This window comes from Apodemus sylvaticus, chromosome 23 (genome assembly GCF_947179515.1).
Source record: "Apodemus sylvaticus chromosome 23, mApoSyl1.1, whole genome shotgun sequence".
Lineage (NCBI taxonomy): Eukaryota > Metazoa > Chordata > Mammalia > Rodentia > Muridae > Apodemus > Apodemus sylvaticus.
Window position 1 is genome coordinate 56,439,323 of NC_067494.1, and position 24,272 is coordinate 56,463,594.

At 39.4% G+C, this 24,272-nt stretch overlaps 1 protein-coding gene, 1 non-coding gene and 1 pseudogene across 5 annotated transcripts in view; 2 read left to right on the top strand and 1 right to left on the bottom strand.

The window, feature by feature from the left end:
• Window positions 1-5,080: 5,080 nt before the first annotated feature.
• Window positions 5,081-20,388, top strand: LOC127673801 (zinc finger protein 54-like; annotated as a pseudogene).
• LOC127673900 (zinc finger protein 883-like) overlaps window positions 8,172-24,272 on the top strand; it is a 32,620-nt gene continuing 16,519 nt past the window's right edge. For 2 of the 4 annotated variants that reach the window (XM_052169664.1, XM_052169667.1), the window contains exon 1: window positions 20,301-22,621. The gene's annotated coding sequence lies outside the window, so the exon portion shown is untranslated. Of the gene's footprint in view, window positions 8,254-18,355; window positions 18,443-20,300; window positions 22,622-24,272 lie in introns of those variants that run through there. The other 2 variants (XM_052169666.1, XM_052169665.1) reach the window with 2 other exon arrangements.
• Window positions 13,125-13,231, bottom strand: LOC127674270 (U6 spliceosomal RNA). Its single transcript, XR_007975321.1, has one exon. It is a non-coding gene; the product is annotated as a U6 spliceosomal RNA (small nuclear RNA).

The following is a 24,272-nucleotide window of genomic DNA, read 5'->3' on the forward strand; positions in this document are numbered from 1 at the left end:
TCAATAAACCCTTTCCTCCCCAACTTGCTTCTTGGTCATGATGTTTGTGCAGGAATAGAAACCCTGACTAAGACATAGATCCTCCACCCCCTGTTCTGTTATTATTCTGTGAGCCATGTTTTTCTGGTGTTTTCTGTCCCCTCTAACTCCTACAATCCTACCCATGCTGCTAGTGAACATACCTGATGGACATCTCTAATTTGGAAATCCTTTCACCCTAATGTTTGGGTGTGGCTCTCTGTATCTGTTCACATCTGTCCTAGGAAGAACCCTTTCTAATGATGAATGGAGAAGGCTCTAATCTATAAGTATATCAGAATATCATCAAGAAACTGTTCCTTTACCCAGGCAGTAGTGGCGCACGCCTTTAATTCCAGGACTTGGGAGGCAGAGGCAGGTGGATTTCTGAGTTCAAGGCCAGCCTGGTCTACAGAGTGAGTTCCAGGACAGCCAGGACTCTACAGAGAAACCCTGTCTCAAAAAACAAAACAAAACAAAACAAAAAACAAAGAAAAAGAAGCTGTTCATTTATTTTTCTGTTGGTCATGTGTGGTTTTATACAAAGTACCTAGGCTACGCAGTTTCCAGCCCCTACTTATTCATATCATGGTCTCCCTGTCATAGCAGAGCCCTCAAGTTTAACCGGACATTTTCTGACTGCTTCCACAAGTTCTGTACCACCATTACCTCAGAACATCGTCCAGAAAGGAAAATTGTAGGTTGAAGGTTTTCTAGGTGGGATGGTGGCCATGTTTCTTTTTCTGAAGCCAGCAGAGATGTTTTAGCTAATGGAAATTGCTGTAAGAAGTGTTCTAGACAATAAGAAATGAAGTTTAAAGGATGAGATGTGTTACAGGTCTATCAGTAATAACATAATAAACCAATAGCTTATGCTCTAAGATCAAGAATTGACAAATGGGACCTCATAAAATTGCAAAGCTTCTGTAAGGCAAAGGACACTGTCAATAGGACAAAATCGCAACCAACAGATTGGGCAATGATCTTTACCAATCCTACATCTCAAAGAGGGCCAACACCCAATATCTACAAAGAACTCAAGAAGTTAGGCTCCAGAGAACCAAATAAACCTATTAAAAATGGTATTCTGTTCAGGAAATTTTCCCCTGTGCCCATGTGTTCAGGGCTCTTCTCCATTTTCTCTTCTATTAGTTTTAGTAATAGAACTCTTGGTTCTATTGGTTTTATGTTGAGGTCCTTGATCCTCTTAGACTTGAGCTTTGTACAAGGAGATATGAATGGATTGATTTGCATTCTTCTAAATGCTGACAGCCAGTTGAACCAGCACCATTTATTGAAAATGCTGTCTTGTTTCCATTGGATGACTTTAGCTCCTTTGTCAAACATCAAGTGACCAGAGCTGTGTGGGTTCATGTCTGAGTCTTCAATTCTATTTTATTGATCTTCCTGCCTGTCTCTTTACCAATACCATACAGTTTTTATCACAATTGCTCTGTAATACAGCTTGGGATAAGGGATAGTGATTCCTGCAGAAGTTCTTTTATTGATGAGAATAGTTTTTGCTATCCTGGGTTTTTTGTTATGCCAGATGAATTTGCAAATTGCTGTTCCAAACTCTATGGAGAATTGAGTTGGAATTTTAATGGGGATTGCATTAAATCTGTATATTGCTTTTGGCAAGATGGCCATTTTTACTATATTAATCCTGCCAATCCATGAGTATGGGAGGTCTTTCCATCTTCTGAGGTCTTCTACGATTTCTTTCTTCAGAGACTTGAAGTTCTTGTCATACAGATTCTTCACTTGTTTGGTTAGAGTCACACCAACGTATTTTATATTATTGGTGACTATTGTAAAGGGTATCATTTCCCTAATTTCTTTCTTAACTTGTTTATTCTTTGAGTAGAGGAAAGCTACTCATTTGTTTCAGTTAATTTTATATCCAGCCACGTTGTTGAAGTTGTTTATCAGGTTTGGAGTTCTCTGGTGGAATTGTTGAGGTCACTTAGGTGTACTATCATAGCATCTGCAAATAGTGATATTTTGGCTTTTTCCTTTCCAATTTGTATCCCTTTGACCTCCTTTTGTTGTCTAATTGCTCTGGCTAGGACTTTGAGTGCTATATTGAATAGACAGGGAGAGAGTGTACAGCATTGTCTAGTCCCTGATTTCAGTAGGATTGCTTCAAGTTTCTCTCCATTTAGTTTCATATTGACTACTGTTTTGCTCTGTATTGCTTTTACTATGTTTAGGTATATGTCATGAGTTCCATATCTTTCCAAGACTTTTAACATGAAGCAGTGTTGAATTTGGTCAAATGCCTTGTCAGCATCTAATGAGATGGGCATGTGGGTTTTTTTTTCCTTTGAGTTTGTTTATATGGTGGATTTTGTTGATGGATTTCTGTATATCAACCATCCCTGCATCCCTGGGATGAAGCCTGTTTGATCATGGTGAATGATCGTTTTGATGTGTTCTTGGATTCGATTGGCAAAAATTTTATTGAGTAATTTTGCATTGATATTCATAGGGGATATTGGCCTGTAGTTCTCCTTCTTTGTTGGGTGTTTGTGTTCTTTGGGTATAAGTATAATTGTGGCTTCATAGAATAACTTGGGTAGTGTTCCTTTTTTTCTAATTTGTGGAATAGTTTGAAGAGTATTGGTATTAGGTCTTCCTTGAATGTCTGATAGAATTCTGCACTAAAGCCATCTGGTCCTGGGCTTTTTTTTGGTTTGGAAACTTTTAATGACTGCTTTTATTTCTTTAGGGGTTATGGGACTGTTTAGATAATTTATCTGATCCTGATTACTCTGGCACCTGGTATCTATGTAGAAAATTGTCCATTTCATCCAGATCTTCCAATTTTGTTGAATATAGGCTTTTGTAGTAGGATATGATGAGGTTTTTTTTTTTAATTGCCTTGGTTTCCATTGTTATATGTCCATTTTCATTTTTTAATTTTATTAATTTGGACACTTTTTGTGCCCTCTGGTTAGTCTTGCTAAGGGTTTATCTATCTTGTTGATTTTGTCAAAGAACCAGATCCTGATTTTTTAATTCTTTTTATAGTTCTTTTTGTTTCAGCCCTGAATTTGATTATTTCTTACCTTCTACTGCTCTTGGCTGTATTTGCTTCTTTTTGTTCTAGAGCTTTCAGGAGTGCTGTCAAGCTGCTTGTGTATGCTCTCTCTGTTTTCTTTTTGGAGGCACTTAGAGCTATGGGTTTTCCTCTTAGCACTGCTTTCATTGTGTCCCATTAGTTTGGGGATGTTGTGCCTTCATTGTCATTAAAATCTAAAAAGTCTTTAATTTCTTTCTTTACTTCTTTTGTGACTAAGTTATCATTGAGTAGAGCTCTGAAATGCTTCTGTGGGTGTCTTACCTTCCTGATAAATTTTACTTCATATGAACTGAAATGATCATGAATTGTTTTTCATTATTCATCTGATTGCCAAAATATTCTTGGTAGAATACTGTTATGTCCTGACACTCACTCCCTCAGAATAGCTTTAGCCATTTTGTTCCACTCCTGCCAGCTATTTTAGCTGTTGTCTATCATGACTGCCAGTCAATGACACAGAGAAGTGACTTAGCTTAAAGCAAGGCCATGCTGACCACATACCCTGCTTTGTTTTCTATGATTGTTCTATATGAGGTTTGCTAATCATAAGAAATTCCACAAAGCTTTACATAGAACCCACCAAATCACAGGACAATATGAACTGTTATGCCTGAAATATCTTGAGTCAGAGCTGTTCCCTGGGCAGCCCTTCCTGCGCCTATGTAGAAGCTCACTGTAGTTTTGGAGCTGAAACTGAAGAATGCAACTAATAAGCCAAAAGGTAATAATACTTATGCTCTGTTGTTTCAATGTTCTGAAATTCCCCCGTTCACCACCCATCCCCCACCCCCCTTTCCTTACTCAGGACCAATCAGCTTAAAGGTTAGCTGATAATACTTTGCCTAGTGAGGTAACTTCTCCCCTTCTTGCCCTTTAAACTTCTGAACCTGCTTTTTCTTATACAAAGCCTACCCTGAGAGCAGACTAGCACAGCAATTAGGCTTTCGAGTCCTTTTTGTGGTCCTGAGCACTCAGTGTTAAGTTGTGCCTTCAATAACTTATGAATGCAATAACTTATTCGATGCTTCACCGAGATCAGGGATTCTATGGTTTGAGTGGCGACTCCTGAACTCCAACAAATCCTCCAGTAGAATATTTCACTTTATTAATGTTTGAAAACCCTAGATTTATTGTGGTCTTGTGTGAGGCCAGTGTAAGCTAGTCTAGTTGTTGGTTAGTGATTACAATAGTTGTATGGAGTCTAGAGAATGGGGTGTCTACCCTTCCTCCTCCTTCCCTTCTTATTTCCTTCCCATTTCCTCTTCTTCAGAGTTCCCAGAGACGCACAGATGGGAAGGTGTAACTGACTTTTCTTGGCTTGGGACCACACACTTTGTTTGCCCATTTCCTGCATCTGAAACAGCCAAGAGTCTCTGCATTCTCCACTCCATTGAGGAAAGGAGGGAGGGAGGGAGCAAGGGAAGAAAAAAGACAAGCTCTGTTTTCTCTCCAAGGTCCTCAAATAAGATTGAGTCCTGAAGACTAACTTGGTCCTGAGATAGTAAAAGTACAAGACCACCATCTAGTGCTGAAAGCAGCCCAGCTCAGGATGAATTCAACCTTAGGCTTTTAGGCTTCAGGCTTTTTTGGTGTTTGTTTGTTTGTTTGTTTGTTTGTTTTTGTGTGTAGCTTTGGCTGTACTGGAACTCTGTAGACCAGACTGGCCTCGAACCCAGAGATCCGCTTACCTTCGCCTCCTAAGTGCTGGAATTAAAGACTTGAGCCACCACCACCTGGTAACCACAGACTTCTTGAAACACCTATTTCTTTTCAAAATCCAATCTCCTGAAGTGTCTTTCCCTGAGTCACAACGTAGTATTTGATTTTGGCTTTGAATGTTTGTGTGTTTTGTGGATGGGACTCTGGCTTCTGAATTTAGCCTATTATTATTTGGTGTTAAGGATATAGCCCATAGGCAGGTAGTAAAGTCAGGGTGTTAGACTGCCTATTTTTTATTTGAAGGGTTCAGAACTCATCATGGGGTAAGATATGGGGGTGTGGAGGGCTGCTAAATCCAATTCTGGTCTAGGCTGGCAGAAAGCATGTGGCTGTGCAGAGGGTTAAGAGCCAAGTGGAAGGCGGGCTTAGAATGAATTCAAGGGGGCGGGGAAGAGGAGGTCTTGGTGGGGCGGAGCCTTTCATCCGGAAACAGAGGGGCAGGAGGACGCTGGAAGTTAGGTTGGTGGGGTGGGTGGTTAGGGTGGGAGGGGATAGAGAAGTGACAAGTGTGGGGGCTGGAAGAGTGACTGATGCTAGGGAAGTGGGGCGAAGGAGTCACAGTCAGAAGTGCCAAACGTCCAGTTCAAAACTGCACCGTGGGGAACTGCGTGATGGAGACCTGGATGCAGAGGACATGGAGGGATCTCGCGGGACCCAAACTCTTCCCTAAGCCCGCGGGTGTGGCGGGACTTTCCAGGAGAGGCAGCAGTGAGCAGCGCCGCAGCGGGAACCGCAGCCCGGGAACCAGGGAACCTCGCAGGTCAGCGGAACCGCGGGGGCTGAGAAGGGAACCGAACAGGGTGCGATCAGTTTCATAAGGAAGCTGGCTCTGAAATTCTGCTGAGGTTGTGTTACCCTTGTCGGTAAATTGTATATCATACGAATTGGACAAATCCAGATTTGCTTGTAATTGATCGTCTGGAGAGGTAGATAGATAGATAGATAGATAGATAGATAGATAGATAGATAGATAGATAAAATTGGGTTTTTTGTTTTTGTTTTTCTTTTGTTTTGTTTTTCTTTCCAAAACATGGTTTCTCTGTGTCCTGGCTTTCCTGGAACTTACTTTGTAGACCAGGCTGGCCTCGAACTCAGAAATTAACCTGCCTCTGCCTTTGATGCAGGCTGCCATAATATTCTTATTAGAATACTCGAGCAGAATTTTTGAGTTTAACTGCTGATATTTACAAACATGGTTCCTTTACTATTGAAATGGACAAAGTTCTGGAATTTTACATTCATCCGTGCTAATTTCCTTTTTATTTGTAGAAACTGGACGTCCTTGGAGAGTTGTTGGGTATTAGTCATGAAAGAAGTGAAGGTCTTGTTTCTTTGTTTTTGTTCTTTTTGGAGCAATAACATCTTGGCAGTTGGGAGCCAAGGAATAACATAAAATTACAACAGGCAGCAAACATTACACAAGAGACAGAATAGCAGATGACACTGAGAGGGAGGACAGCAGAGGGCTGAGTGGAGGGTGTGGCTTTTATAGAGTCTTTGGAGCATGTCCAGTCACCGAGTGGAAAAGGACACCAAGGACAGAATTATTGCTTAGCCTTTAAGACTGAAACATTGTTTGCCCATTAACACAAAGTCAGGGGGGAGGGGATTTCCAAGACTCAGAGTTTCAGAGCAGGCCAGGGCAGGGCGACTTTCCACTGGCCTCTTAGCATATGGGAATGCCCACAGAGTGAATCCAGTCTGAAAATGTTGTTTTTTGTGAGTTCTACAAGTATGGCTTTAAACATTAACATTTAAAAGTAAACTTTTTATCCAGCATTAATTTTCCACCTGCGATGTAGGAGCACCGTGATGTAAATACATCTGAAAACTGTCTTAGCCAGGCCTGGTTACACAGGCATTGAATTCCAGCACTCGGAATGCAGAGATAGGTGGATCTTAGCGAGTTACACACTACTGTAATCTTTGGTGAGATCCTATCACAAAAAGAAAAAAATATGAAAGAAAGGAAGAAAAATGAAATGTTTCTTCTTGTATTGTTTTATTATTGCTCGATGGCCTCTGGAAAAGCGCAGTGTGCCGTTTACGTTCACAGTTAGAAAGGGCATTCATTATAACCCAGGAGATGGTGGCACATTTCTTTAATTCTACCACTAGGTAGGCACAGGCAGGTGGATCTTTGAGTTTGGTGCCAGCCTGATCTACAGCACGAGTTTGGGGACAGCCAGAGGTACACTGAGAAAAACCTGTTTGAGGAGAAAAAAATTACATACACACACACACACACACACATACACACGTATGTATATGCATTAGACTATAGGACAATAAAGTATCTGAGTAATTATGAACACTTGTCTACATCACAGGAATATCTGCAGTAGTCTCCTTGACTCAACAAAAGCATTCTGTCCATGAACACATGACCAAGCTATTATTTTTGATTCCCACGTTTACTTTGTCATTTGAATTGACAATGTTACTCTTTCTGTCCCAGAACTCACCATGTAGACCAGGCTGAATCAGAACACACAAAGTTCCACCGACCTCTGTCTCAAAAGAAGTTCTAGGATTAAAGGTATGTACCAAGACAACCATTCAAACTGTTTTTTTTAAAGATTGATTTATTTATTATATGTAACTACACTGTCGCTATCTTCAGACAGACCAGAAGAAGGCATCAGATCCCATTACAGATGGTTGTGAGCCACCATGTGGTTGCTGGGATTTGATCTCAGGACCTTCAGAAGAGCAGCCAATGCTCTTAACTGCTGAGCCATCTCTCCAGCCCCTCAAACTGTTGTTTTAGTATTTTGTGGTAGTTCACAGCCAGTGGTGTGAGTGTGGAATTCTCCCAGAAGCAGTGGAAATGTTAGCACCCTGCTGGGAGGCTTTGCACAAAGACTGGGTGTTGCTGCAGAATTCAGCACTCTGGTTTGTGTGGGTGAGAATAGTTTGCTTCCAACCTCCCTTACTCCTTAAAAGTTTTTTTGAAAATTATTCAGTAAGTGTGTGAGCTTTGTGTGAATTAGTCTCACTTCTCACAGAGTAGAGAAATCCTCTCTACTCTCTTCTTCATGTGAGTCTCTTCGGGAGTGTAAGACTTCCATCATCCTTAGTCTATGATCAATTCAGAACCTCACTAATATATAATATTCTCATCCAACTCTTTCAGATTTATTTCTGCCCTTGAGATTTGACTAGGCAGTGATTAAAAGTGGGCCTCTAGTTATGCTAACTTAAAATGCTTTCTAAGTATTTTCAGATTCTGACACTGCATGACAACTGTGGAATCACTTGTAGACTCCTCTCTTATCTACTGAGCACAGGACTGTGCTAGAAATCCAGGTGCTTTCTGAACAATCTCGTTCTCATGTGCAGGCCTCACTGATCACCTAGACCAGCTCACCTGTGGAGCAGAACAGAGCCCTGCAAGATGGAGAGCGAGGAGGCAGGAGCTAAGGATCCAGGTAGGATGGAGGGCTGGTGAAGGAATGGTACAGGGTTCAGGTGACTCTGGAAGTGGGACATGAAATCCATTTTGCTACATCCTGGTTCACTAGAAATAACCCTGGAGACGTCCACTGAGAAAAACGTCTTCAGAATTATCCTATTGCAGAGATGAGCAAACCTTCTACAGCGGAACTGATCTAGGAGGCAATAACATGTTGCTTGACTGTGCGTGTGAGGGACGCTGCCTTTATTCCATGCACATCACTGATCGGGTGTTCAGACCAAGATTAAATGGTTTGCATTTCAGTGATTTTGTGTATTATAAAATGAAAATATCTCTATGTATATTTTTTGTTTTCAGAGTTTGGAACTTTTGGAATTCTAACACATTTTCTACCTTTTAGTGTTAATTAATCCATTCCTGAAAATAATCCATTCCCAAGACAGTTTTGATAAGAACCAAGAACTATACTTTCAGACTGTTAAACTCTGTCTATCTTGTTTTCCTAGGGATATCCCCTATTGTCTGTTGTCATGACAATTCCAAGTGGTTTCCATTGCTGTGACTGTAATGTACTGTGAGATCACCTCTAGGTGTGATCCTCGTAGTGTTTTTCAGCTCTGTGCTGTCCCTTGGTACTTTCAGGATCACTTCCTGTAAGAGAGGAATTAGTTGGCATCTAAGAGAACACAAAGTACCCTCTAGGTTGTCTTCTCGTGTTGAAAACGGGCAATGCACCTGTTTTCATGATTTATGTGTACTCCTGTTTCTGTCTGCTGTGAATGTCTGCATTCTGGGTTTTGAACCTTTCTACCTGAACTGATCAAAGACTTTCTATCCAATTGACTTTTTGTTATTGTTCTTTTTTTTGGTATTTTGTTTTGTAAGACAGGGTTTCTCTGTATAGCTTTGACTGTCCTGGAACTCACTCTGTAGACCAGGCTGCCCTCAAACTCAAAAATCTGCCTGCCTCTCCTTCCCAAATGTTGGGATTAAAGGTTAGACCAATATCACAGGCCTAATGGACCATTTTATCATTAGCAGATACTCTTTATTTTGTATTTTGATACTTTTATTTTGATTTTCTGTCACTAATATAATTATGATCAGCAGTCTCTTTATACCTGTTCATAGTCATGGTATTTAAAACTAAAAAAACAAACAAAAAAAAAACAAAAAACCTCCTTCTTTCCCAGTATTTTGTATGTTTACATACAAAATGAATTTTTGGGAGAAAATATATATTTTAATGTCAACAGACTTTTTGCTTTGTTGTTTTGTTTTTTGTTCTCTTCTGTTTGTTTGTTTGTTTGTTTGTTTGTTTGTTTTTAATGTAGTAATCTGTTTGCATCTTTCACTCAGGAAATAATACCCATTTAAATTTCAAAAAATTACTGAAAAAAATGCATCTGTTCCTGTTAAGCTGAGTGTGGGCTGATGGGGGCACTGAACTCTCTCTGTCAAGTGTGCACTACTTGTGACCTGTATTGTCAGGCTTTGTGATGTGCACACATGGACTCTTGCAGCTTCTGTTTTGCACAGCTTGTTCAACCTATGTGCTCACTTATTGATTATATTATTATTAGCTTCATTTTTACATTTGGTTTTTTAATAGATTCTGGGTTTTTTCCACTGTACTATAAAGAGCTAATAAATGAATCTGTTGATCCATTTATTATAGGTTGTCTTCATATTTTTAATTATTGCTATTTCCCTGGGTGGTTTTAATTTTACATAGTGATATTTGTCAGTTCCTGCTCTTATATCAAGTGTTGCTCCTTTGTGTTACCCTGAAGGAGTCACTGTCTCAGACCATACATGAAGGTCTGTGATTCCTGGTTTGGGAAGAGAGACTTGGTTCCATGTTCATGTTTTTATATGCAGATAGATACTTTTCCCAGGACCACTGATTGAAGAGGCTGTCTAGTCTGCAACATGTGTTTGTGGTATTTGGGTGGTATTCACATTGTCATTGCTATTGGGCAGGTCCTGGATCTGCTACTCTACTGCACTGAACTGATCTGGAGTCACATGGGGTGGGTCAAGCATTGCAACGTTTTCCTGGGGTTGTTCTGTACCCAGGGAGTATGTGCATCAGTGCAAATTCTAAGTTTCTCTTTACTATTTCTCTGAAAATATTGTGGAGAATTAAAGGTCATGAAGTTTGAATCAACAATATAGGCCAGTTTCAGAAATAGTGTAAATTTCACATGATGTCTCTTTCCATCTGTGTAAATCTTCTTTACATGTTCTAGTTAGTATTTTCTTCAGTTCTTTCAGTGAGTCAAACTGTTTATTGGAGACACCTTTCATCTGCTTGATTAGTTCACTAAGGGAAATTTTCTTTTTCCTCTTTCCTTCTCATTTTTATTTACTATTCAATTTTTAATTTAAATTTAAATATTTTATGAATGACTACCATGTGCATCCTAGAATGGATGGACAGCTGGAAGCCACAGTTTGGAATCTGGCAATGGAAACTGGGTCTCCAAACGTATAACAGGTACTTGTAACCCTTGAGCCATCTTTCTAGCCCCCTATTAAGTTTTATTTGTGTGAGTGGCAATAATAGAAAATGTTATATAGCTATTCTATTTTTTTACATACTGATGTCCAAAGTCTTGACTTTATACATGCATTTGATATTTCTTACTTTTTGTTTGTTTTAAATACACCATTTATTATGTATGCACTTACGTTAGTCTACGCCCTGTTTGTACTTCATGCTATCAAAGATACAAAGACCCATAATCATCATTCTTTTTGTGCATTGGTACTTTCCCTGCATGAATGTCTGTGTGAGGATGTCGGATCCCATGGAATAGAGCTATAGGCAGATGGGAGCTGCCATGTGGGTACTGGGAAATGAACCTGGGTCCTCTGGAAAAGTAGACTATCTACCACCTGCTGAGCCAACTCTCCAGACCCCATTTAATATTTCTTAATAACTTCTCCTTAATTGTTGTATGTTTGTGTGTATTCCTAAACATAAAAGTACAGCCTACTCAGTCTGTATATTTTCAGGGATGTATAATTGGCATTGGATAACCCTAGAGGATACTATTCTCTGGGAAAGAGTATTTTTTCTAGCTCTCAGAATTCCTTAGTGTTTCACTATATTGAACTATAGTGAGCTTTCTCCCTTTCACATTAGCGTGTCTCTTAGTGTTGTCCTTGTTCAACTCCTTTTTAGGCAGGCATGTTTGTAAGATTTCATGTATGTAACCTCTCTGACATTTCTAGAAGACACAGTGTCACAGCAAATGTCCTGTTCCTCTGACTCTTACAATACCACCTGCAACTCCCATTCTCAGTGATGCCTGAGTCTCAGTGCAGGAGTTCTGTTGCTTTTGTGTCAGTTGGGACTGAGCATCACGACTCTGCATTTTGACTCATGGTGGTTTTCTGTGATAATCTTCATGTGTTCCAAAAAGAACTTTCCTTGATGAAAGTTTATCTACATTTCTCTGTGGGAATTAGAATAAATATTTAGGTTGTAGTTAGGAATATGCTGATTTAGTTAAGTAGTGAATGTAAGTTTTCCTTCGAGTTCTGTGACTTGACTGATGCATTAGTCAGGGTTCTCTAGAGTCACAGAATGTTTGGGCAGTCTCTATATAGTAAGGGAATTTGTTGATGACTTACAGTCAACTCCGCAACAATGGTCAGCAGAAGCTGTGAATGAAAGTCCAAGGATCTAGCGATTGCTCAGGCCCACGAGGCAAGCAGGCAAAGAATGAGTCTTCCTTCTTCCAATGTCCTTATGTAGGTCTCCAGCAGAAGGTATGACCCATATTAAAGGTGTGTGCCACCAAGTCTTTAATTCCAGATGCCAGATGACCTTGAACTCAGAGATCTCCTTGTCTTAATCTTCTGGAATTCATAGCCACTATGCTTCAAGATCTCCAATGCAAGATCCAGATCAGAAACTTGAATCTCTGAGACTACAGATTAGAATTATAGGTGAGCCTTCCAATTCTGCATTATAGTTCATTCCAGATATAGTCAAGTTGACAACCAGGAATAGCCACTACAACTGATTCTAGAGAAGCTAGCTGTATGTTTAGAGAAAGCAGTGGCGCATGGATAGGATAGGTATTGTAAGAGCCAGAGGAACAGAAGGTTTGCTGTGAGTTTGTCTCTTAGAAATGTCCGAGAAGCTACATGCATGAATCATGGTTGCCTACACATGAGCTGAAAAAGAACACCAAGAGACATGATTTCACTCTTGTTGAGAGGGTCTTAAGTCAATGAGAATGCTGTTGCCAGTAGGGTATGTGTACAATTTTTGCACCCTTGGGGTTATTGTGCATGGCAGATCATTACTGTGGTTCATAGGTGTCATAGATGAGTAGGACTGCTGGTTGGCTCCCTCCTTTGTAAGCTTGCCATGTTGCCTTCCGGTTCCATGCAAGCTAGTCCCCATCAGCGATGAGTCTCAAGTCCTCTGTGTTCTGTGTCTGAGATGCATGGCTTCTTAAACGATAAGGACTCTCTGAGTACAACTGGAAGGCAACCATGGGCAACAGCAATACCCTTTCATTGTGGGGAGTCTCTTGACTGCTGTGACCCATAACTGCAAAGCAGGTGACTCATGCCTTGTGTGGGTGGCTTTGTTAGAAAATCTATGGCTCTTTTAGGGGACATTATCAAGCCAGATAGGAACTTTTCTTTTTTTTTTTTATTGGATATATTCTGTATTTACATTTCAAATATTATCTCCTTTCCCAGGCTCACCACCCTGGACAGCCCCTATCCAATTCTCCATCCCCCTACTTCTATGAGGGTGTTCCTCCACCCAGCCCACCTCCCCACACTTTATTCCCCTACATTGGGGCATCTATTGAGTCTTCTTAGGACCAAGGACCTCTCCTCCCATTGATGCCTAAAAATATGGAACACTTCACGAACTTGTGTGTCATCCTTCCACAGGGGCCATGCCGATCTTCTCTGTGTCGTTCCACTTTTAGTTTACGTGCTGCCTAAGTGAGCACCAGACAGGAACTCTTTTTTTTAAATATTTTTATTTTCTATATTCTTTGTTTACATTCCAAATGATTTCCCCTTTCCCGGATCCCCCCTCCCCATATGTCCCATAAACCTTCTTCTCTCCATCCCTTCTCCAATCACCTCCCTCCTTTTTCTCTGTCCTTATATTCCCTTCAAATGCTAGATCAATCCTTTCCAGGATCAGGACCCTCTCCATACTTCTTCATGGGAGTCATTTGTTATGCGATTTGTGCCTTGGGTATTCAGGGCTTCTGGGCTAATTAATATCCACTTATCAGAGATTGCATTCCATGTGTATTCTTTTGTGACTGGGTTACCTCACTTAGGATGGTACTTTCCAGATCAAACCATTTGCCTAAAAATTTTGTGAATTCATTGTTTCTAATTGCTGAGTAGTGTTCCATTGTGTAAATATACCACATTTTCTGTATCCATTCCTCCTTTGAGGGGCATCTGGGTTCTTTCCAGCTTCTGGCTATTATAAATAAGGCTGCTATGAATATAATGGAGCATGTGTCTTTATTGCATGCCGGGGAATCCTTTGGGTATAAGGAACTCTTCATTTACACTCTAAATGTATATGTATCCTCAGATTTATATGTATTATAGTCATTATTTGCTGGGTGGATAATAGTATGATTCCTTATGACTTTTTAGGCATCTTTACTGTTATTTTATTGTCTTTCTTCTAGGTTTATATCTGTCCCTTCTCCATAATTAAATCTATTCCACTGTTCTTCCATTTCCCCCCTTTAGATGACTTGTCCCCTCTTATTTCACTATCTTTTACTCATCTACATCCAACCATAGTCCATTTTTACTTTTCTGGTTATTACAGTTACTCCAGGTTGTGAACTCACACCTGAAGGTTTGGAGGGAGGAACTTCCTGTGAGAGAGAACATGCAGTGCCTGTCGTTCTGGGCCTGGGTCACTGCACCCAGTGTGATCTTATTTAGGTTAATTCATTTCTCTTCAAAACTTGTGGTTTCCATTTTACAGCTCAATAATATTTGAGAGTGGATATGCACGACATTTTCACTCTCCATCTGTCAGTTGCAGGATGTTGAGGTTGTTCCCGTTTTGGAGCAATTGTGAACATAGCAGCAATGATCACGGGTCCGTCTGTTATCTGCGGAATAGGACACTGATTCCTTTGAGCAGATGCAAAGGAGTGGATGAGCTGGGTCACACGCTAGAGTTCTTTAGCTTGAGGATTTGTTTATTTAATTGAAGATCTCCATGATACCCACAGTGGCTACATTTTTTCTTTATGGGGGTTTTATCCCTAATCTTTTTGTTATTTACGTTGGATTATGGGAGAATTAGCATTTTTACTGTCTTGCTTATGGATGATGACTTCCTAGTTCTCCCATATTTATCTATTTTCCACATAAAATGTATTATTTCCATGTTCTCATAGATAATTCCTCTGAATCTCCTGCGTGCATTTTGTCTCTAATTCATTACATGCTGTACTGCTTTAGTGTAATAAACAGTGCTGTTTGTGACTATCTTCCAATGCACGTCTGTCTGCAGCAATGTAAGAAACTTTTTCTGGGCACAACAATATGGTTGATGGTCGTTCTCTCTAAGCATTGAATGTAGTTCCATGCTGTCCTGGCTTTGGGATTATTGACAGGACACCTGGTAGTATTCTGGTGCTTGGATCTGTTTATGGGTGTGACACTGTTTTTTAATAGATTTCAGTATTGCTTTTTCTTTTTCTTTTTCACCCCTTATATTAAAGGGCCACAAAGACTGGCTACTCATTGTTCCAGAAAGAGAAACTCAAGGAAGAGAAATGGAAAGAAATGGATGATTCTCCAGAATACATGTCCCAGGCCAATGTTCATGTCTACTTCTTTTGATGGAAATGTTATATTTTCAGACATTACTGAGCTTTAACTTTCAGCTTCTCATAAGTTTTTAACCTTGCTACTTAAAAGATGTTGCAAACCAAGAACAAAATAATTCACATACTGAAATCAGACTCAAAGACTGTACAACGTAATGCACTTTTATGCAGTTACAATAGACATTGGCAACAGAAACTCTGGAGCCTCAGATGTGATTTTATGTTTTCCCTATCAAATATATTTTGATGAACTGATTCTAAACCAAAAACAAACAAAAGAAAACAAAACGTATCAGCATTATAACTAGAGAAGCAGTCAGCTTTGTGTCTCTTTTCATAACTGGCCTTCATTGCCTGCATTCAGTACTGTCTCAACTCTGATATTTAGCCTTTCTTGTTCACTTTTCTCCATCTTCTGTTGGACTCACATGTGCATGGTTTCCATAAACAAATATTGTTGTATAGATTCTGCATATGAGGAAAGATGTGGCTTCTTCTTTGTGCCAGTGTATGACCTTATTTAAGTAAGTCCATCCATTCTTCTGTGTGTCTTTCTTCCATTTTTCTCTTCAGCTGAATAGTCTTTATACATATTTTATTATCTATTCTCTCCTTGATAGACAATTATGTTGATTACAGTTCTTTGCTCTGGTAAATATTGTAGCAGTAAATATCAGTAAAAATGAGGTATGAGTATCTTTATAGTTGGGTGTGAAGTTCTAGAGATATATGGCCAAGAGTGAAATTGCATTCATATATCAGTTCTATCTTTAATTGTTAATAATCTTCAAACTGACTTCTACTTGAATGATTAATTTGCACCACTTTACTCACACACCAACAGTGAATCAATCGTTTTTTTTCTCTCTAACATTTATTGTCAAATTGATTGATGATAGCCATTCTGCCTAGGGTGAGGCACTATTTCAAAGTAGTTTTACTTTACATTTCCATGATAGTATTTTAGGGATTTTTGAACTCTTCTTGTAGTATTTGTTGGTCCATCAGATGATCCTGGGCCAGAAGACTGAAGACTGATGCTCCAACTTCCTGACTTACTGGGGCTGTATAAGTAGACAGCTGTCTCTACAATTTGTCTCAGTTCCGGAAACTGAGTTAGGTTTCCTATAGTTTCAGATAATGTTGGTCATTCTCAGATTTCTGATGGGGTTGAAAGACTACTTATAGTCTCATAGCCAACTCAGGCTATTTACATTGAGAGAACTGGTTTGAGAAAATGGTTTTTCAGATGGCATACTATCTAAAGCCAGGACATCAGTCAGGTGTAGAATTATAAGTCTTTTAAATTAGGATAGATGACAGTGTTTTATTTTATTGACAAAAATTCTGGACTGGGTGTCTATCTTGTACTTTATAAATTACAAAATGGTAATAGTTGTGGTTAATTTATATTTGAGAGAAAAGTCTTGTTCTTTATTAGAACAGAAAGGGGGAAGTATTTTGGATGGCTCTGGTGCTGCCTGTATTTTAATATTAATCTACTCTCCCTGGAGGGGTTGTCTGGAATAAGTCATGTACTCAGGTGACTTCTTTTTTAAAAATATTTATTTATCTTATGTATATGTCCACACTGCCCTTGACACAACAGAAGAAGGCATCAGATCCAATTGCAGATGGTTGTAAGCCACCATGTGGTTGCTGGAAATTGAACTTAGGACCATTGGAAGAGCAGCCAGTGAGCTTAACTGCTAAGCCATCTCTCCAGCCCCCTCAGGTGACTTCTTGTGAACCTCCCCAAATGAATAAAGGGATCAATCACTGGGCATGTAGGCAGGACTTCCAGGATGGACAGAGGGAGAGAAGAAGCAGTAGAGAGTAGAAACTTTTGATAGGGGATAGCAAAAGGGTAACCTATAACTACTAGTGTCTCCGGGTTTCATGGCGGATCTGCTAGAATTCACCACCAGAAGAATTATATTTAATATGGCTTATAAGATTACGATACTTGTTGTTGCACCCAGAGTGAGTACCGTTGTTTCTGAACTAAGTTTGTATGGTGTTTTTCTTCTCACGGTGATTCGACTGGGTCCCAGAGAATACTGCAAAGAAAGCATCAGTTTGCCTGATGTGCACCACAAAGGTCATGGGGGTTTTGAAGCATGGGGCTGGCATTGTAGTGACCCACCAGTAGGAACTTAGCAAGTTGGGTGGAGATGTTTCAGGAACCACCAGGCCAGAGAGTCTGCTGAGTTAAGAACACTCCTCTGGTGCCATGTGACCTCCTGGTGCCCAGTGTAGTGCAGAATATTGATAGTATTTTTTAATAATTCCTGCAACAAATTTGGTACAACCACTCTGGAAAGCAGTCTGGCGGTTCCTCCGAAAACTGGGCACCTCACTTCCAGAAGATCCTGCTATACCACTCCTGGGCATATACCCAGAGGATTCCCCACCATGTAATAAGGATACATGCTCTACTATGTTCATAGCAGCCCTATTTATAATTGCCAGATGCTGGAAAGAACCCAGGTATCCCTCAACAGAAGAGTGGATACAAAAAATGTGGTATATCTACACAATGGAGTACTATTCAGCCATTAGAAACAATGAATTCATGAAATTCTTAGGCAAATGGATGGAGCTAGAGAACATCATACTAAGTGAGGTAACCCAGACTCAAAAGGTGAATCATGGTATGCACTCACTAATAAGTGGTTATTAACCTAGAAAACTGGAATACCCAAAACATAATCCACACATCAAATGAGATACAAGAAGAAAGCAGGAGTGGTCCCTGGTTCCGGAAAGACTCAGTGAAACAGTATTTGGCAAAACCAGAACGGGGAACTGGGAAGGGGTGGGAGGGAGGACAGGGGAAGAGAAGGGGGCTTACGGGACTTTCGGGGAGTGGGGGGGGGCTAGAAAAGGGGAAATCATTTGATATGTAAATAAATTATATCGAATAAAAAAAAAAGAAAAAAAAATAATTCCTGCAACAAGTATCCATAACAAATAAGTGTGTCCAGACCTTAAAAATGTGTATCCTGTTTTATGGACATGCTTGTGAGACTATTGTGGCATCCTGTTTCCACAGAGATGGAACATTCATTATAGAGTATAAATTCATGAGAAATCATCTCTTTGAGTAATTGTCTTCACACATCTACATCTGTAATTTCCTTAAGTCTTCTTACTTACAGAAAAGCACTGTGATTGATAGCACGTGTTCAAACTGTACTCTTTCATTTCAGAGTCTGTTGACATTCCAGGATGTGGCTGTGCATTTCTCCCTTGAGGAGTGGGAGTGCCTGGACTCTGCTCAGAGGGCTCTGTACATTGATGTGATGTTGGAGAATTACAGCAACCTGGTCTCTGTAGGTGAGAATATTTTGCTTGTAGAATTCCTAGCTCATTTTTGTATGTACCAACAATATAAGTTGGCAACTCTCTGTTAAGCTGTCTTGAAAACAACAGGTGAATTGGGAAGGTTTGACAATAGAAAATAACTTTTTTGTGGTATCTGTGAAAAAAATAAACCCTTTAATTCTCTTAAAGAAGCCTTCAATCTTAAAAGAATGCAGATCTTCTGAACAATACTCTTAATTGCTATAGCAAAGCAATTACTGATTCTTCTACTAATTGTTTAATTTTTCTTGAAGGCTGTCACTTTTTTTGTTTTGTTATCTTTTGAGAATCCATACAATTATAGTAAATGAAAAACATGGACTACTGACAGCTCTATTTTAAGTAGTTGCTTAATACAGAACTTAGAGTGACAGTCATTTATCAAGTGTTTAAGTGGAACACTTGGAACAAGCCCTACTCACTGAATGGTACTCATTTGCAGAGATCTACTGCATATGTGATACTGTCTATCAACATGTGAAGACTGGAAAGGAGGCTTGTCAGTGTAATGAGCTTGGCAAAATGCTTCATGAGCCTTCCAACTGTGTACTTTATAAAAGAAGTGACATTACAGAGACCTCTATCTACAGATTCTATAATGAACAGGATGCTTCTCTTGACTCAAATCCAGATAGACATAAAATAATGCACACTGGAGAAGAATCTTGCAAATTTAAAGACTGTGAGAAATCTTTACATTTGTACTTCAACATTAGTCAAGATCAGAGACACTACACTGTAAAGCAAGAACACAGGCAGGGAGAATATGATGGCCATTTTGCTTCTACCTACAGTCTCAAGCAACAAACAATCTACATTGAAGAGACACCACATCATTGTGGGAAATGCTTCATTACCTCCTTAAACCTCTCTCTGCTTCAGCAAACTCATACTGGAGAGAAACCCTACAAGTACAACATTTGGGACAAATCCTTTACCCAATGCTCAAGTCTTAAAACACATCAAAGTCTTCATTCTAGGGACAAGCCTTGGAACTCCTGAGAATGTGGGAGTTTATTTCCTCAGATATCAGCCCTTAAATTCCATCAGAAAAAACATAATGACAAAAGTCATTCTCAAGACAAACCTTACAAATGCAACAAGTGTGACGGATCTTTCACCCCCTGTTCATCCTTTAGAAGGCATCAGAAAATTCATTCTCTAGAGAAATTATACAAATGTAAAGAATGTATTAAATCTTATATTGAATTATCACATCTTAAAAGGCATTACAGAATCCATACTGGTGAAAAGCCTTATAAATGTGACTATGTGACAAATCCTTTACCCAGTGCACAAATCTTAAGACACATCAGAGACTTCATACTGGGGAGAAGCCTTACAAATGCACTGAATGTGGCAAGTCATTTCCCCAGGTGTCAGCACTTAAAAGCCATCAGAAAATGCACACAGGGGAGAAGCCTTACAAGTGTACGGAGTGTGACAAAGCCTTTGCTCACTGCTCCAGCTTCAGGAGACATCAGAAGATCCATAGTGCTGAGGAATATTATACTTGTCAACAATGTGGCAAAGTCTTACATCAGCTTTCACACCTTAGAAGCCATTTCAGACTCCATACTGGAGAGAAGCCGTACAAATGCAATGAGTGTGGCAGATCCTTTACCCACTATGCGTCATATAAAAGGCATCAGAAAACCCATTCTCTAGAGAAATTATGCAAATGCAAAAAATTCTTGAATTATCACATCTCAAAACACATTCCAGAATCCATACTGGTGAGACGCCTTACAAATGTGAGGTTTGTGACAAATCCTTTGTCCAGGACTCACATCTTAGAAGACATCAGAGAGTTCATACTGGAGAGAGACCTTACAGATGTTAAGGAATTTGACAGATCTTTTGCAAAGATCTCAACTCCTCGAGCACATCAGCAAATTCATACTTGAGAAAAAACATAATAAATGCAATGATTGTTATATAACCTTTATCTAGCATACATATCTTAGAAGACATCAAAGTTCATATTAAAGAGACCTAACATGTGTAAAGAATGTGACAAATCTTTTACTCAGAGCTCAACTCTAACAACACTTCAGAAAATTCATTCTGAAGAAAAAAAATACCCTTCTAAATAATGTGACAGAGCATTTATCCAGTCTGCTTACAAATCAACACTATACATAATATAACATAAATATATCCAGACAGGATGGCGCAAAACTTTAATCCCAGCACTTGGGAGACAGTGCCAATTGGATCTGAGTTTTGAGTTTGAAGTCAGCATGGTCTACAGAGCAAGTTCCAGGACAGCCAAGGCTACACAGAAAAACCCTGTCTCAAAAAATACCAAAAAGCAAACAAACAAATAAAAAACTTATGGAAGACTTTAAGGAAGATTGTATTACTTACCTCCTGCTGCAAGAGGAGACTTCTTTAACCAAGCTTGAAAGTAGTACAAATAGATAATCATAAACATGAATATTTATATGGCAGATAACAAGATCAATAACAGAACATCCATAGTTTCTACCCTTGAATGTACAATTCTCACATCATGATTTTTACCATGTTTACAGTACTAGACATAAATTTACCTTTATGGAGCAGATCTCAAATCCTATCAGGAAACAGGTTGATTGTGCCCATTAACAATCAAGTCAGTATTGCACCAGTAAACACAACTTGACTCGTAGATCAGTGTTGTAGGATGCAAAGCATAAGTATGACTATCGACATTTTTTCTCTGCCAGCAGCCTGCATAAGCTCTTGCAGTGCTAGAAAAGTTAGTCAGCAGGGAGAGTTTCCTAGTATGTTCAAGATTGCTCTCCTATATACATATTCCAACCAAAGTGTTTGGTGTCTTCAGCAACACCATGTGTTTATAGTGGCCAAGAAAGATCATTGGCAATGATCGGTTTGCTTTGGAGTGCCTCTCGAGCTGCCATGATTAGAAATTTCTAAGCAGATACCAATACGTGCTAGAGAGAATTTCATGTAAAAGCCCTGGGATTAAATGTCTGGTAGTAACATTTACCCATGTGAAATATGTCTGTTCAAACGGTTTAAAATTATACTTACTCTTAACTTGTAAGATAGTGGAATTTCATAAGACTTCTTCATACCTTTATGCATCCTTTTTGGTTAACCCACCTGCTCTTCCTCATTTCTTCCTATCCATCCCTAGTTAAACATTTAGCAATATCCCAATTCTTTTATATCGCATGTTATCCAATATTCTCTATCCTGCTATCTTCTCCTACTATACTTTTTACTTGGGTTGCAAATGATAGGCTGCCATGTATGTTCTTCATGGAAATGTCATTTTTATTGATCTTTCACAGTCCCTTATCTTCCCTGTCAGTCCACTGCCTATTTGAACTATTCTGTCCCCATTATACTCACCCTCTAATTTCATATCATTTATCCAACCTGTCTTCTTACATCTCTCCACTAATGATCCATTTCTAGCTTCCTGGTTTCTATATGTAGTCTTACTTGAACACACAAAACAAAAAGTTTGAAACTAGAGCCCACATATTCAGTCATACATATGTCAGTTGATGGATATCTAGGTTGATTTCATACCCTGGATACTGTGAATACAGCAGCTATGAACATGATAGTCAAGTGCTCATGAGTAAGATGCAAAGTTCTTGGAGTTTATGCCCAGGATTGGATATTGTGTATAAACACCATATCAACCAATATGAAAGAGAGATATTAAAGTCTTTTATGTTGGTTGATGTTCCTTAAACAAAGGATATTAAAATAGAGGTAAAGGAACAGGATGCTTTAGTGGAAGGTGAAGCATTCAGTCCTATAGAGAAGGTCCAAAGATCAGAAATAGACAACTAAATAACTTCAGGAAGTCTCAGAAATTTGCAAGTTTCATAGTTCCCTTCTGCCGCAGGCATATATGCTCTCTAAGGACTGCAGATGCTGTCAGACAAGACAAGGTGCACAAAAGATGCTTAGACCAGCCATGAAGCAGACACCTGTGAAGCTGCTTGGACTAGATAAGACAAGACAAGCTGCTTGGAGGAGTTAGTGAGTGGCTTAAAGGACACACTTCCCACCTCAAGTGAGATGTCTAGAAGTGTGCAGTGATCCCCAGGTTTGCAGTTTCATCAGCCACCATCTTCACAGCTGTCATGAAGTCTTTTGTGCTTCTGTCATGAACTCCTCATTCTTGTAAGTCACCCCAGTCAGTCTCACTTGGCTTTAGAGATAACTCCATGGTTAAAAGCACTGTCTGCTCTTTCCAAAAGACTCACTTTGAATTCCTAGCACCTCCACATAAACACCAAATCTGTAATCTCAACTTCGGCGATTCCATGGCTCTCTTCTGCTCAGTACTGCTCCAGAAACACAAATGGTACATAGACATCCATGCAGAGAAAACATCACTAAAAAGGAAACAAAAAGAAACGTCATTGGCTCACCAAGTTAGACTCTGTTGATTCCCAGCTTTAGTTTTCATTGGTTCCTTATCTGTGATAGATATTTTTCATCTTTTCCACAAGAAGTGCTGAAATTGGGTCACACAGTTTTCATACTTTCATATATTCCTTTTTTTTAAAGAACATCTATACTGATTTCAAAAGTTGGTTCTCTGGTTCTTATTCCCACAGATGCATATGGCCCTCCTTTCCCACACTTATGCCAATGTTAGTTATTTCTATTCCTGATGATGGTTATTGTAGCTAGAGTAGCACAAGAAGCTTATTTTCCTGATAACCTCTTCTGTTTGCTTTGGTTTTAGTTTGGGTTTGTTTTTGTTGTTTGTTTTTATCTGGTTTTCTTTTGTTTTTCTTTTCTTTTTTACTGTTTTAATTTTGGAATTATTATATAAGTGCATCATTTCTCCTTTCTTTTTCCTCCTATAATCTTCTCACATACCCTTTCCTGATTGCTTTCCAACTCATAGCCTCTTTTTCTATTAATTATTTGTGTGTGTGTGTGTGTGTGTGTATTTCTTAATTTAACCTACATGAACCATATATTGTTACTTGTATATATGTTTTCAAGGATGACCATTTGGTATTAAATAACCTTGATGGAGACTGTTCTCCTGTTCCCAGCATTCCCTCGTTGCCTGTAGGCTTGAGGGTTTTCATTCTTTCCCCAACCACGTCAGCGAGTTCATTGTTTACGCTCAGCGCCTGTTGGGGGCTATGCTGGTGAGACTTTGTGGATATAGTTTAAGAAACACACCTCCCAACACACTCCCCAGTCTTCTGGCTCTCTTTCTACCCCCTCTTCAAAACTATTCCTTGAGCCTACATGCAGGAGTGTTTTTTAGGGAGGTAGCCTCTGCTACTCTGCATTTTGATTAGTTATGGGTTTTGTTATAGAGTTCTCTGTTGCAAGGAGAAGTTGTCTTGATGATAGATGAAGACTATGCCTGTCTGTACATGCAAGGAAAAGTATTTGGATTCTTGTTAAGGATTGTGCTAGTTTAGTAAAGATGAGGTTGTATGTTCTCTTCTAATACACATGACTTCATCAGCACTGAGTAAGTAGCAGGATTTCCAGCAGCAGTCATGGTTTCCCTTTTAAGAGGGTCTGAAGTGCAACTAGAGAGCTGTTGCTTACCACCGAGGTATGATTGTCACTACTGCATGTTTAGGGTTATCATGCTATGATCATCATTGCTATGGTTTGTGGGCGTCATAGGTAGCTAGGATTATTGACTGACTACCTCCTTTGGAAGCTTGCATGGTGCCAGAAGGTACGATGAAGCTATTCTTTATGGAGGAATTTGCTTTGTTTTTATAAAAGGTATCTGCGTATTGCTATCTGTGCCTAGACTCCCCATGTAGTTCAGGCTTGCCTTGATCTT